A 16,373-nucleotide genomic window follows, 5' to 3' on the forward strand; every position below is an offset into this window, starting at 1 on the left:
GCACGTGGCCGTGTGTCTGGAGCGATCACCATTGAACTCACCAGGGTGCCCCCGGCACAAAGAAAGGCTAAGAGGCCTCCCCACCTTCCTAAAGGAGTCCCAGTTTTTCCTGACAAGAATCTCAGTTTTCTGGTTTTTGCTGCTGTAACTTGTCTGCATTCTTGTCTTGCAATTTGAAAATAACAATTCATTCCCTTTACCACCTCCCTCCACCCTAACCCCTTTGTTAAAGAGCTTCTGAACAGGATTAAGTTATGGTGAGGACTGACCTTTTTTTTTTTTTTAAACTCCCCAAAATTATCTAATCGGGAAAGCACTGAGTGGACATGAGTCAAAACCCCCATCCTTCCTATGGCGTGAAACTTCCTAAATGCCTTTTGGGAGGAGGAAACTCCCTCGGGGCTTCGGACAGCAGTTGGTTTCATGTAGTTCAGTCTCAAGTTCAACACCCACATTCCCTGCCACTTCTCCTGAGACACTGGCAGCCTCCATCCACTGGATCCGAGGTGACTGGGAGCCTTGTTGTTTCCAGACCACTCTCACCCACCCAACTTCAGAAGCCAGCTGACTTCTCTCAGGTCCCACCTTAAGCGTCACCCCCTCGAGGCTGCCTGATCACCACCTCTGCCCCGAGGCCCCTTCTGTTTTCTCTTCTCTTTTTGCTCCATCGCTCTTTCCTGATGATATCTACACAGCAGGCAGATGGGCAACCTCAATGTCTTGGGATGACATAATTTTTAAATTTCCTCCAGTCAAAACCAGAAGAGAGAAGTGGGAAATCTTGGGTGAAAACCATGTCGCTCGACAGCTTAGGTAGAATAAAATTTTGCCGATTTTAGTTTGAATGTTCACTTATAATTTTTCTGAAATAGCACAGTAGCTAAAAATCGACCATTACACTCAGCTTGAAATGCTTCCATTCGCGGACCCACGACTGCTGTTTTATGCTGGTTTCTCTTCATTTCTTTTTTTTGAGTTAGATTCCACACGCCATAAAAATGCACTGTTTCAAAGTGCGCAGTTCAGTGGATTTTAGGACATTCACAAGGTGGACCCGAGTGGTGTTGGGATGCTTGGCTACTGCAGAGGCAGATAGTTGTAAACTTTTTCTGAATATGGGATTTGCGTAGTGTTTATTAAGGGACACAGAATTAAAATCACATTTAAAAAATTGAGGATATGAAAAATTAATGTTTTCTGCACAGAGTGTGTTGTGTTTGGGACAAGACAAGGGTGGGAGGAGGGAGTCCAGGAAGGAGAACTGCCACTCTGGAAACCCCCAGGGTCATGGTCAGGGAGACCCACCGCCCACAGAAAACTCTTCTCAGTGACACAAGGCGCCCTTTCAATCTATCGACAACCTGAAGTGAAGACGCCCCCGGAGACTCCCTGTGATCCGTCGTGGGGACCTTCCTAAGGGACTCCTCGCCCATGTCCAGACCTGCTCAGGAGTCCACCCAGCACCGCCCCCGCCCCCTCCCGGTGCGCCCCTTACTCTCCAAGCTGTAACCTGGACACCACCTGTGGGGACACACCTGGCCCCTGGCACACTCAGCGTGTTCGTGACGACACTGCTCTTACATGCAGGAGGCACCATTGGTTCCAAGAATGAAACTGGGCTTTCTACCCCTTGTCTCTTCACCCCCACCCCAGGGGTCCCTGGCACGAATCTCTCTCCTGCTTTGGTCTTCTCTTCCTCCACCTGTGAAAAGCCTTTTTCACCAAATTCTGCTTCCCCCAGGAAGCCTTTCTTGAATGTTCCGACTGGGGATGAATTCCGTGCAGGGAGCAAGCCCCCTTCCTTCACATCGGAGAATCTGGGTTTCCTCCTTGTCCGCTCCTGGTCGGTCGACTCTTGGGGCCTCACTGCCTCTTAGTTTCTGCGTGTGTTCATTGGGGCGGGATGCTGCTGGGCAGCTGTCTGCCTTCCCTGATGGTCAGGAAGCTGGGCAAGCAGCCTGGGGAGGAACTTTGTGGATGTTGTTGGTGAAATTTGGCCTTTGTTCACGCGTGCTGGATGAAATCTCAGAGACAGAGTTTGGGTGACGTAGAAATTTGCCAGGCAAAGCCGGCTACAGCAGGCAAATGCCCTCAAGACTGTGTGTCCCACCCGGAGTCAAGGAGCAGGGCGTGGTCAGCTCGTGGACACTCTTCTGATTGGCTGGTGGTAAGGTAATGGGGCGTCAGCATCATCGACGTTCTGCTTCCAACCCATCTGACGTCCAACATGCTTGTGGGCAGCTTGCAGTTGACTTCTCCCACCTGGTGGGGGTTTCAGTACCTGCTCAACAGCTCAAAGGACATGGCTCCGAATATTATCTGTCATCCTTGAGGAAGAACTCAGATCCTTAACTTTGTTTAATGGCTAAAGTGTTTTTTATCTTGCTTGACTCTTTTCCTTTCTTCCTGTATTTTCTTACTTCTCTGATTAAATTTATGCCTTGACTGAAGTTTTTCTACAGACAAAAGGCAGTGGAGGATGCAGCGAGGGTCTGTTCTGGGAAGGCTTCATCGGGTCCTGCTGGGTGATGGTGGTCTCCACGTCACTGCAGCATTCTCTCTTTGTCTCTCTGGCCCCACGGGAAAGCCCTCCGACTACATGAACACTTTGCTTTGAATTACCGTGATCTGCACACCTGGCCCATCCTCCCCAGGCAGACCCCAGATTTCCTGAGAGGAGACGTGGTTCCTCTTGCCCGTCCTTCCCGGTTACTCAGCATATGTTGTGTGTGTACATTTTCTAAACAGTGGCCCCAGGCCCAGAACCTGCTCCTCATCCTCTGTTTCACTGTGAGCACACGGATTCTCGCCCGCCTCTCTCTTTTGCTGTGTGGTGCTCACCGCTGGATGTGTCCTTCTTCCGATTTCTGCTTTAGGCTGAAGCCCTTCTGGGCACTGGTGGTTGCTCTCAGAACCACTCCTACCTGAGGTCTACCTGCCAGGGCGCCTGGTATCCATTGTTCTGACTGCTGAGTTCCCGACTTCCACTCTCTCTGACCCCTCACCCCACCCCATCAGGACCCTGGTCTTTGGCAGCCAGGTTTCTGGTCTCTCTGGACACCACCCACTACAGGGAGCTGCCTGGGGGTCTCTACATTAACACGTATGTGTTCATGGGAACATTGCAGGGTAGCAATGGATCAGTTCAGTTCAGTTGGTCAGTCGTGTCTGACTTCTTGCGACCCCATGGACTGCAGCATGCCAGGCTTCCCTGTCCATTACCATCTCCTGGAGTTTACTCAAACTCATGTCCATTGAGTTGGTGATACCATCCAACCATCTCATCCTCTGCTGCCCCTTCTCCTCCCACCTTCAATCTTTGCCAGCATCAGGGTCTTTTCTAATGAGTCAGTTCTTCACATCAGGTGTCCAAAGTATTGGAGTTTCAATTTCAGCATCAGTCCTTCCAATGAATATTCAGGACTGATTTCCTTTAGGATGGCAATGGATACCAATGCTTTTTCTCAAAAATGTTGAAGATTCGAAAGATATAGAAAAGAACAACTCAGTAATCACCCACCTCCAATTTGACTCATCTTCACGTGACACGATACCCACACCTGCCTGTTTTTATTGCACAAACCGTAATAGATCCAGCCTGGCCTGGCTGGACACTCAGGAGCTCATCTTACTTCTTCCCTTTCAGAGGGAGCAACTCACATGAATTTAGAGGAGATTAATTTTATTTTTGTGTATGTACGATTCCATACACAACCCATAGTTCTGTTGTGCATGCTTTCAAACTTTATATAAATGACATGATAGTGTGTATGCTTAGTCTGCAACTTGTGGTTTTGATTCAAGATTATATTTGTGAGGTTTGCCACGGGACCTGTGGGGTCGTGCTCTCCCGTATTCCCATGCCACAGCTTACCTGCCCACCGCTGGACTGACATCGGTGTCCCCACGTTTCAGGTAGACTTTGCCCCAGATCCTTCTGCTGTGTCTTCTGGAGCTCCTGTGTGAGGCTCTCTCCAGGGTCTCTGCCTGCAAGTGGAACTGTTGACTTGGAGAGTGTGAGCATCTTCATCCTTTTTGGACACCCCCAGAGCTTTTTGATGAGGGGACATCAACTTTCGTCCAGCAGCGTGTTTGAAGCTCCCTGTTTCTCTACTCTCTTGTCCATGCTTGGCACTGCTAGACTTGGAGATTTTTGCTGGTATGATGAGCGTGAAAATCTGCCTTATTGTTTCACTCGCTTTTTCCTCATTAGTGTTGCAGGTGACCATCTTTCAAGTGTTTATTGGGGTTTTCTCTTCTGTGAATTACCCATTTAGATAAGGCGTATTTAAGAACAGCTTTGTGTGCATGCACGCTCAGTTGCGTGAGTTGTGTCTGACTCTTTGTGACCCCGTGGACTGTAGCCTGCGTGGCTTGCTCCTCTGTCCACGGGATTATCCCGGCAAGAATATTGGAGTAGGTTGCCATTTCCTCCTCCAGGGGATCTTGGCCACCCAGGGAACTAACCCGCATCTCCTGCGACTCCTGCATTGACTAGCGGTTTCTTTACCACTGAGCCACCTAAGAACCCCAAGAACAGCTTTTTTTTTAGGTATAATTCACATACCATACGATTCACCCATTTAAAGTGTACAATTTGGTGGTTTTTAGTGTATTCACGGAATTGTGTAAACATCACCTCAATCAGTGTACAGCATGGGTAGAAGGAAACCCTTACCCGCGCTCCTCCAAACTCCCCTGCCAGCCACCAGTCTACTGCCTGTCTCTATAGATTTGCTCATTCTGGAGCTATCATAGAAATGGAGTCATATAATATGTGGTCCTCTGTAGCTGATTCTTTTACTTAGCATGATGCTTTCAAGATTCAATAATAGTCCATTGTAAGGATGTGTCACATTTTGTTTAGTAATCAGGTCATGGGTATTTGGTTTGTTTCTACTTTTTTGGTTATCACTGGTGATGGCTGCTGTGAACTTTTGTGTATAAGGTCTTGTATGGACGTACGTTTTCATTTCTAGGAGTGGAGTTGCTGAGTCACATGGTAATTCTAAACTTTACTTGTAGCTTTTGAATATTTTTCTTTTAGTTGTTGGCTTGCTTCCTCCCCACCCCCACCCCTCCACCCTGTTTGGTCGGAATTCTTACACTTTCTGGCTAAAAGTCTTTGTATTCTTTGTTGCACATATCTTCCAGGCTGTGGTCTTATTCACTTATTCTTTTTTGGTGGTGTAGAAAACCTAAATATATTATTTATTTCCTGTATGGTTTGTACTTCTTTGTGTCTGGTCTGAAAAATCCTCTCTACTCTGAGGCTATGAAGTTATTTCCGTATATCTTCTTCTAAGGGTTTCTATAGGTTGCCTTTTATAATTAGACCTTTAACCTGCCTGAACATTTGTTGCGCAACGTGAAAACTAATTTTCTTTTATTTCCCTATGGATAGTCAGTGTCCTTCACCATTTATTAATAAGCCTGCCTTTCTTTGGGCTTCCCTGCTGGCTCAGAGAGTAAAGAATCTACCTGCAATGTGGGAGACCCGTGTTCTATCCCTGGGTTGGGAAAGTCCCCTGGAGAAGGGAATGGCAACCCATCCCAGTATTCTTGCTTGGAGAATCCCAAGGACAGAGGAGCCTGGTGGGCTCCATGGGGTTGCAAAGAGTCAGACAGGACTGAGCAACTGACACTTCATTTTCTTTTCCATCCTTCCCCATTGATTTCTAAGGCTCCCTTTATCACACGTTGAGGTATATAAACAGGGAGACAGTTGCTGGATTGACCCTGTGGATTCACTAGTTTCAGGCTCTAACCTGTGTCACTATCATATCCTCTTAGTTCCAACACATTTATGATAAGACTGGACGTCTGGGAGGGTAAGTCCTCCATATTGTCCTTCCAGCTTGTCTTGGCTTTTGTCTATGGTGTGTATTTTCTAATCCATGAACATGGTGTAGTCTGTATTCAGTCATGTTTTCTTTTGTAACATCCAGTAACAGGGTGATTTCTCATTCATAGATGGTGCCTTCTAGCTGTGACCTCCACATAGTGGGGAGGGCAAATGGTCTGCCTTGTATGAGGGCACTGATCCCATTCATAAGGGCTCCACCCTCTTGCCAATCACCTCCCAAAGGCACCACCTCCTAAAACCATTGCACTGGGCATTAGATTTCAACATATGGATTTTGGGAGGACACAAACATTCACACCATAGTATCGTTCAGGGAAATTTAAGTGTAGAAACAATAATCTAATACAAGCAGCAAATGAGGAAATGACAGCATAAGAATAGTCATTCGAGAAAAGAAATCTGACTTGTGTAGCTTGAAAGAGTAACTCTGCCTGTTCACTGTGGGGGGTTTCAGGGGTCGGAAGCAGCATCTGGAATCCTGCATCTTGGGATGAAACAGACAAATCTCAAAGAGAGTCTCTGGCTATTATTGTACAAAAGGAGGGTCCCAAACTCTTGGCGGCCCTAAGGGCAACCCAAAGAACTGGAGCTGACTGAGTAAAGAGAACTGAACACCTCCAAGGCTTGGTGTGAACATACGTGACCCTCATGCAAACTGACCCTCATATGAATATGACTTTTATCTCGTCCTGGGAGCAGGACACGAAGGAATTGTTATCTGCACACATCTCTAGCTGGACTCGCAGGTGATGACGCATTTATTGGCATGAGTGGGTGACAGAGGTAAAGATGAAGAGGTCAGAACAAGAAGGATGTCCGGGAGGAAATGACTAACTTGTAAAGAAATTTTGACTGTTGGTGTCCTCTCCCCAGTGCCTCTCCCACCAAGACTTCCCAGTTGTTTCGTTTTCTGGTTTGGCACAACCCTGCCTGGAGCAATGAGGAGTTTAGGTCTAAAAGAAACCAAAGCACCTGTCTAGCTCAGCCCTTTAATTTTTCAGAGAAGGAGACAGGTGTAAATTGCACCCCTCTGCTTCAGCTGCACCTCCATCCCCTGAGCAGAGCAGCTTGGAAGCCTGGAAGGAACCTCAGGCTTGAAGTTTAACAGCTTCAGCTTCCCTGAGCCTTGGTTCCCATCTGTCAAATGGGGACAGTCATACCTGTCCCGCCTCCAGGTTGTTACGAGAACCAGATGAGACAATTTGAGATCAAGTGTTTTGTAGAAGAGAAAGCAACTGCAGGTTGAAGTTGCTATGGCCAGTCTCACCCAAGTCTGCACAGCTAACTAGTCCTTCCCCTTCACCTTCTCTTCTAAGTTCTGCAACACAATTCTAGGAACCAAAGGGTCTTGCTTCTTGCCTTGGCCTGGAGAGCCGGTGCCACCTTTGATCTCTTCTCTGCATCCTTCTTCTATAGTGGGTTATGGGAACATCACAGCTGACCATGTGATGACAGTGAAAGAAATCACGGCCTGGAATGAGTTTAACTGCCTCTGTTCAGGAGTTATTTACCAAAGAACCCGTAGGTGACAGAGAAGTGGAACTGGAATCACAGAATCTTAAAGTTAGAAGGGACTGGACATTTTGGGCTAAGCAGTGCACTGTCCCAAGTAATCCAGGAACATGTTCTGCAGAAATCACTCACAGGTGACCAAGCACTTGGCCTTTCATGCTTCCAGGGAGATTGGGTCCCCACCTCTCCAGGCAGTTTGTGCCATTTTTAGAAAGATGACTAAAGCACAGCTCAGTGTCAGGTGGACTGAGGGAACACGGGAGGAATTCTGCCCACCGACACACAATTGCCACATGCCACATAAGGCTGAAAGCCACACATGGCACATAAGTCTGAAGTTAAGATTGTTTACAAATAAAGGCCATTACAGAGTCTTCAGTCTCGTCCCTTAGAAACAGCATAGCATAGAGTTCTAGTGCACTATTTTAAAAGTTTCTTAGAATTCCTGGAATGTGTGATTCTTGTTTCGAGGGAAATCATTGTTTTTATGTTTTTTTTTTTTTTTTTCCTGTGACTAAGCCAGGCATTTATTGGAGATCTATTTGTTATGTGTGTGGGAGGATAACCTGGAGATGGATATGGATAAGCTCATCTGGATTATTTGGCTTCTCAGGTGGGGCTAGTGATAAAGAACTCGCCTGTCAATGCAAGAGACATAAGAGTTGTGGATTCGATCCCTGGGTCGGGAAGATCCCCTGGAGGAGGGCATGGCAACCCACATCAGTATTCTTGCCTGGAGACTCCCACGGACTGAGGAGCCTGATGGGCTACAGTCCATGGGGTTGCAAAGTTGGACATGACTGAGCGACTAACACTTATACACTTACCCCAAATGTACTAAGTGCCCCGTGTTACATATGCAGATTAAAATTGAAAAACACTCATATATGCTGCAAGTCAGGCTTTTCTGGTGGCTCAGCAGTAAAGAATCCACCTATCAACGCAGGAAATGTGGGTTCAATCCATGGGTCTGGAAGATTCCGTGAAGGAGGAAATGGCTACCCACTCCGGTATTCTTGCCTGTAGAATTCCATGGACAGAGGAGCCTGGAGGGCTACAGACTGTAAAAATAGCACAACAACGATTTACTCATACTGAGTTGTGCTTTAATCGTGGGCTACATACAGTCTGTAGCCCACCAGGCTCTGTCCATGGGGTGGCAAAGGGTCGGACAAGACTTAGCGACTAAAACAGCAACAGCAGCATGCTGCGAGTCAGAATTTATATTTTTGGTAAATCTGAGAATTCCCTACAGTCCAGTGGCTTGGACTCTATACTTTCACTGCCAAGGGCCTGGGTTGAATTCCTGGCTGGGGAACTAAGATTCCACAAGGTGTGAAGTACGGCCAAAAAAAAAGTATATTTTTGGTAAACTAGTATCTCCTGGTAATAACCCTAATTTAATTGATAGATCCTGGTGGTCTACAGTCCATGGGGTTCCAGAGTCAGACACAACCGAGTGACTAAACAACAACAGATATTTTTGAACTATGCTTTGTTGTTCAGTTGCTCAGTCACATCCATCTCTTTGTGAGCCCATGGACTGCAGCACGCCAGGCTTCCATGTCCTTCACCATCTCCTGGAGCTTGCTCAAACTCCTTATGCTTAATATCTTTTTACTTTGAAGAGCTGCTCTTTTCCAGGACAGTTTCAAGCTCTTTTACTAGTAATTAATGTGAATAAAATTTACATTTGTGAGGCAAAAAAGTTATCAAAGGCTTAACATAATTCTTTCTTTTTACATTACAATTGTATATGCTTTGACCCACCTCCCACCTTGGAGTTTGGTTGTGAATTAGATACATAACACAGAGCAGGAATTTAATAAACATCCAATAAATGAATGCACAGTGCTTGTTAAAGTGATGAATTTCAGGATATAAACAAACACGGACTTATCTCAGATTATGCTTTCAGAGTAAAGAAATAGATCGGGGCAGTATCAGCAGCTATAAAGTGAATGTGAAAGTCACTCAGTCGTCTCCGACTCTTTGTGACCCCATGGACTACACAGTCCATGGAATTCTCCAGGCCAAAACATTGGAGTGGGTAGCCTTTCCCTTCTCCAGGGGATCGTCCCAACTCAGGGATCGTCCCAACTCAGGGATCGAACCCAGGTCTCCCACATTGCAGGCGGATTCTTTACCAGCTAAGCCACCAGGGAAGCCCAAGAATACTGGAGTGGGTAGCCTATCTTGTCTCCAGCGGATCTTCCCCACCCAGAAATCGAACCGGGGTCTCCTGCATTGCAGGCAAATTCTTTACCAACTGAGCTATCAGCAACCATAAATTACCATAAATCCACCTTGAACAAATAAAGCAACTGATTCAGTTAAAAGAGAAACTACACCTAAGCAAGTGGGAGTAAAGGTCTTATCTTCAGAGCAGGCAGGTTTTACCAAGTTTCTGAGTATTTCACTTCCCAAGGCACTTCAGTCAGCTCCGATTCTCCACCGTGAACTTTTACTGGAGAATAACCTCTTGTGTGAAAAATCGGACCATTTGTGCACATACACATATATGCATGGGCACACACACACACACACACACACACACACACACACCCCTGTATGTTTAATTGCCCGATACACGGTAGCCATTTTTCTATGTTGGATAAACTAACGAATGAATCTTTTCCTCATCTGCTGGGATAGACTGAAAGCTTTCAAGTACTCCTTGGTTTTCCTGGATGAATCATGTACCTTCTAGCAACTGGGGGCCCAAGCTGCCTATGTGTGGAATCGGGGCTCAGCTCCTGACCCAGCAAAGATGTATCAGGAATCTTTGCTTGAGTCAATGTCTTCGTCATTTGCCCTAAAGTTGTCAGTTGCCAGTGTGTTCGTGTTTTGTACAAACCACAGTTGTACAGTGGGATGAATTTCCCATGTGTGCACCTGCCCTCCCTCTCCCCGCAGAGCAACATGTGGAATGTTCCAGCCCCGGAAAGGCTCTCTGGTGGCTTATCCCAGTCAATTCCCATTCAACCCTCCTCTCCTGCCCAGAAGTGACCTGTCTGACCTCTGTCATCTTAGTTTTGCCTGTATTGGAACTTTGTAAAAAGTATTTTTTGCCCTGGATTCTTGCACCCAGCATAATGTCTGTGAGTTTCATCTTTGCTGCCGAGTGTCGTGATCAACGCTTTGTTCTAATTGTTACGCAGCCTTTCTTTCGGCTTACCTGGTCTCCAGCTGATTGCTATTTGGACTTACTAGGAATAAAGCTAAAGTTAAGTTCCCTGTATGTGTCTTTAGTGTACCTCATGTCCTCCTTCTTCTTGGGCTTAGGATAGACATTTTCCAAAGTGACTGTACCAGTTTTCATTCCCACGAGCACTGTGCGTGCGTGCTAAGTCCCTGCAGTTGTGTCCAACTCTTTGTGACCCCCTGGACTTGGGATTCTTCAGGCAAGTATACTGGAGCAGGCTACCATGCCCTCCTCCAGGGGACCTTTCTGACGCAGGGATCGAACCCTTGTCTCTTAGGGCTCCTGCACTGGCAGGTGCATTCTTTACCACTAGCCACCACCTGTGCAGGAAAGTTCTAATCTTTTTAATTTTAGCCATTTTGGTGGTTATGTAGTGATATCTTGTTATTTTTAATTTGCGTTTTCCTGACTAATCGTTTTGATCATATTTTCACGTGCTTGGCTATTTGGTTAGTGTAGTGGCTATTCAGTCTTTCTATTTTCTTTTTTAATTCAGGTATCACAATATCTATTGATAGACATAAGTATATAAAATTAGAGCAAGGGCATAACTTCGTTCAGCAGACTTGATTTCAAAATCTTACAAAAGGGACCAATTCAAATTTACCATTTGTTTTATACCCACGAAAATCACTTCAAGGACATTAAGGATCTCTCAAAACGGATCAACTTTGTGCAGTTCAATCACATGTCTTTTAGAAAGTGTAAGCATTTGCCCAGGCTCAAAACTATGAAAATTTGGCCCATAAAAAATCCACTGGAGAGAGAAGTATACAGGCGATATACTATTCTGGTGCAACCACCAATTACAGCTGAGAATTCTTCCATAACGACCTAGTGGATAATTAAACACTGCAGCTATTCAAATATGACTGAGCAAAGTGCAATCCTGTAATAGCCACAGTCCCTATTGTGTTTTCTAAGTTAAAGCATATGCAAAGATCCATGCAGTAAATAGCCTCCACCTGAGAATTCAGGATAGAAACTTTCTTCTTATTGATTCATAGCATTTCTTTGTATGTCTGGGTATAAGCTTTTTCTTGGAAATATTAGTGTCTTCTCCTCCCGGCCTTGGCTTGCCTCTGCTATCTGCATGCTGTCTTTCAATGAACACAAGCTCTTAATTATAATAAAGTCCAATCTATCTAGCTTTTCTTTTCTGGTCGGTACATTCTCTGTCCTGTTTAAGAAATCTTCTTCCAACTCTGTTTTCTTGACTGTGGGCTTATTTCTCTGCAAACATCCTGTTTCATCTGCTCTGAATTCCCGACCTACCGGCTGCCCTGACACCGTCACACCAATATTTACCAAAGCCTCTCTTATCTGTTGTCTGATAGACCTCTCACACTTCCTGTGTCTTGGACCTGTCCGTCCAGTGTTCTTTGGTCTGCCTGTTCACAGCTCCAACACTAATGCCACCTCTCGTAGTGAACGATCATTTGTCTGATTTGGTGCCGCCCTTCTTGGAGGGAGGCCGTTGCTGCGTTGTGTCACTGTGTTCTTAAGCAGAAAATTCAACTTAGAGTCAGCATGATACATCGAAGGGCATCAATTTCATTAGAGTCATCTTTTAATGTTAGTGTCTTGTGGAAATACACAATCAGGAAGAATTCCCCAAATTTGTGTTTCCTGTGCTGAGCTGTACTTGGAAGACACTGGAGACAAACTGAATAAGAGGGGAAAACCTGAGACCTGTTGAGATCCGCGCGGCTGACAGAGCTGGGAGCCAGCAGGCGCTGCAGAGCTGGTGAGGGAAGGGGCTGGTGGAGGAGGGGCGGACAGCCGCGGCGGCGCTGCCAAGGGGTGCATCACCTCTGGAGTGAGTGCAGCAGGTTTGCATGTCAAGTCCCCCTCAGGATTAGGAGTATGTGCAGAAGAGTCAACACAGAGGCTTTAGACACGGGGCCCCAGAAAGCCTGCTTCCAAGGTGGGCCCTCGACTGGTGTCTGGGAGCTTGGGCCTGGGGAGGGTCCCCCCCACCCCCAGGAGTGGCAAGCGGCTCCCTGTCCTAAACCTGTACAGACAGCAGGGCCAGCACTGGGCTCCTGCTGTCCTCCTGCGAGCCTGGGGTGTGGGTGGGTGTCAGGCAGAGGGTGCTCGCAGGACCGGCCCCCCGTAGAAACCCTGGGCGCTGACTCTCTAAGGCGTCCCTGTTGGACAGTACTGCGCAGCGCCGCCTCGGCTCGCAGCTGGGGGAGTTTAGCGCATCCTGTGTGACTCCACTGGAGAGGACGCTGGAGGCTTGTCCCCAGGACTTCATCACCCACCTCCTGGCCCCTGGGCTGACCTTGCTCTGCATCCTCTCGCTGTAATAGGTCAGCTGTGATGACAGCTCTGAGCTGAGTGCCCACCTCCTCCCAGGAATCACTGATCTTGGACGTGTTCTTGGAGACCCCCAACTAACGTCCAGGAGCACAGAGACTATGGCTATGCTTCTGGCTCCCTTCCTGCTGCCCTCCTGAGATCCTGCAATGAACTTGCCGTTGCTACTTAAGGTGCCCCTCATTCAGTGCTGTGCTAAGCAGGGATACTGAACCAGAATAAGATTTTACCTTTTATCTAAAGAAGCATTCAGTGAAATGAAATAATTCACAAATGTATGCACTAAGTCCCAAGTTACGTCAGAAAGTGGTGTCTCCTGTTTTTAAAATGAGAGTCACTGAAGGCTGAGGTAGGAAACAGATGACCTGACGTGGATCTTAAGGGCAGGGTGGCTGGCGGAACAGTGGCCCCAGAGACACCCACACCCTAATCTACATTGCCTGGGAATATGTCACCTTGCAGGGCAAAGGGAACATGGTTGCTGATGGAATTAAGGTTGCTAATCAGCTGACCTTAACATGGGGAGCAGGTGCTGGACTGTGCAGATGGGATGTGTAATCACAGGGGCTAGAGTGTGGAAGATGGCACACGGGCATGGTTGTGATGCCACCACCAAGTGCCTCCCTTGTCCTGAAGATTTCCAGGGCAGAGTCAGAACCCTGCTTTGGTGACTTTGCTTTTCTCAAGAGCACTGACACCTGTCCTCTCAGCAAACACACTTCAGAGCTCTCCTGAACCCCCCTCCCTACACTCAGGCTTGGAAAATGTGCAGGGAAGGCAGGGACTCAAAAATGGAAACGCTGTCTCCCATCTTCCATCTCTCTCCCTCATCTCCTGGCCAACCTCCCCAACCCACCCTAGCTCACTGGATCCCACTAATACTAGAGGCAGGAATGATTAGGTTCAACCCTAGGAAACTATCCTTTCCTTAGATCGAAAAATAGTCCAATAGACAATCTCATATCATTTAACATAGTAATATCATCAATACCATTACACGGATGAGGAAACTAAGGTTTAAGAAGGTCAATTCATTTGCTCAAGGCCACACGTTTAGTGAGTCAGCAAACTCAGACTTGACAGGGGCTTGACTCCAGATCCTGCCATTCTAAGCACAGTGACAGGCTGCTGTCTCCGGAAGGGGCTCCTGCTGGATGCTGGGGAGAAAGAAGGTTTGAAGAGTACAGTTTTTAGATGCCAGGAGGAGTGTCTAGACCTGCCATTGGCAGCCACGGGGAAGCCAGCATAGACAGAAAGGCTTAAGCTGGGGGAGCAGAGAGTAGGATAAACAGGGACACGTGATGGAGGAAGGAAGGTGGGTAGGTTGCCATGGAGATCAGGGTGAACTTTACCACAACTGGGAGATGCTGGAGGTGATCTACAGTGAAGGCTTTGTGGGTATCCTTCCTTGGCATCACCTCTAGTGCATAGCACTTGCTCAATAAATGTTCATTAAATAAGAGCAGAACTAAGCAGATAAGGTTAGCAATTGTTCAGGTGCTTAGTTGCTCAGTCATGTCCAACTCTTTGCCACCCCATGGACTGTAGCCCGCCAGGCTCTTCTGACAACGGGGGTTCTCCAGGCAAGAAGACTGAAGTGGGTTGCCACGCCCTCCTCCAGGAGATCTTTCCAACCCAGAGATCGAACCCAGATCTCCCACATTGCAGGCGAGTCTTTACCATCTGAGCCACCAGGGAAGCCCAGCAATTGTTCCTAGCAGCGAGGAATTACCACACTGAAAATATGGGGTTTCAGGAGCAGCTTTGCTGCAAGCCCGTGCACTGTGAACAATTCCTGTCATGTATATAGTGACACCTACTGCCAATAATATAGGCTGGGACCCTTCCACCAACTTCTCTATATTTGTCACTCTTATCTTTTTATTTAAGTGCAGTGTTCAGCTGAAACTTGATCACACGTCATTGTGCAGTGAACAGTGTTTATAGGTAAGTAAGCCTGGGTAGGTTTAAGCGACACATTTGTGAAAAGATGTGAGTGTAAACACACATACAGGCTGTTGTAAGAACTTCTAAGGTCCTAGGCGCTCTGAGTTCTGGACACTCATCCCACATCCTAACAAACATATTAAAATACTCCCACATTAAATAGTCTTAAACAATTGAAGCTTCAAAATAGTTTTCACTGGAAATTATTTGGCAATGGGGAACTCATTTATGATTGCTATGACTTCCTGGGAATCATGTTGTTAGGAAATTCTTACACGTGGTTTTCAAATAATAATGACATGTTTATCAACAGATAAATTATGAAGTTGACATGTTATATTTTGGGTATCTTTCTTTGAACGTTGATTCACTTCAAATTTGTAGTGTATTGTTTTTTCTTGCATTTTGGGGCTAATAAAATTTCTTTTTCAGTCCCAAATCTTTTCATAGGTTCTTGAAAAGTCTAATGAATAAAATAGCCCAGTGAACGCTGCTGCTTGTGGATCACTGTTCAATGAGGTGCAAAAGTCAATGAAAAAGCTCATTTTCTCTATTCTAAGGCTACCCCAGGACAGAACATGGAAAAATAACTCTTTTTTTCCTTTTGTTTCCAGAACTCTCTTATTTCGGTCCCCCTGTCCCCCATATTTACAATAAGTGCTAGCTGATACTAGCAGGAGAGACATGCAAGGGACCCTTATAGACCGATCTTTTCTGGGGAAAAGAATTTATGATGAAAATTTCCCTAATTGGATATTGTAGTATTAACAGCTAGACATTGCAGCTTTTACTTCCGATGTTCAGAGGCAGTGGTTTCAGACAAGCCTTCAGCTGGCTATTTTTTTTTTTTTCTTTTTTCCTTTTCTGACACCTCCAGTGAATTGCAAGTGACTGGTTCTCTAGGATCGGATCTGTAAGTCGCTGGTTCTTTCCTCAACCACATCCCAGGTGGACGGTCATGACTGTCTAGACACGTTCCGAGGGGTTTCGTCAGGATGGGGGCGATCCTTCCACGCAGCCCCAGGCTCTCCGGCCACACTGGCTGAGATAACCCGGCCAGGGTGGGGGATCTGCGGGGCCCACTGGCCGTCTGCAGCACTTACCTCTGGACCCCCGCCACCCTAGCTTTGACCTGCGCTATCTGACCTCCCCTTCGGCCTCGATCTCGCCGTTTGACACCCTCCCTCCATCCCCCAACAGCCCTGACCTCCGTCATCTGACTTCCCGCCTCTGTCCTAACAGGCTTGACTTCCGCCATCTGGTACCCACCACCCGCCCTGACCTTGACCTGGGCCGTCGGACGCCCCCGCGGCCCTCGGGAATTCCTGCGGACACTCCCGGGACCCCCGGAGCGAACCCCGGAACACGCAGGGACCACGGGCCGCCGACGCCTCCGCGCAAAGTGATTTCTCGGAAAGCCGAGCGCTTCGAAGAAGGCGGGCCCGGCGCGCCGCGCCCCGGGGGCGGCCTGTCCCGCCCTCCAGCGCCCGTTGGCCGTCGCGGCCGTCGCTCCGCGCGACG

The 16,373-nt window shown here is 47.2% G+C and overlaps 1 long non-coding RNA gene across 1 annotated transcript; it reads left to right on the forward strand.

The window, feature by feature from the left end:
• The first annotated feature begins 12,059 nt into the window (after nucleotides 1-12,059).
• LOC133050059 (uncharacterized) lies at nucleotides 12,060-16,335 on the forward strand. Its single transcript, XR_009691527.1, has 3 exons — nucleotides 12,060-12,330; nucleotides 14,796-14,852; nucleotides 16,095-16,335. It is a non-coding gene; the product is annotated as an uncharacterized LOC133050059 (long non-coding RNA).
• The last annotated feature ends 38 nt before the right edge of the window (nucleotides 16,336-16,373 follow it).

This window comes from Dama dama, chromosome 4 (assembly GCF_033118175.1).
Source record: "Dama dama isolate Ldn47 chromosome 4, ASM3311817v1, whole genome shotgun sequence".
Taxonomy (NCBI): domain Eukaryota; kingdom Metazoa; phylum Chordata; class Mammalia; order Artiodactyla; family Cervidae; genus Dama; species Dama dama.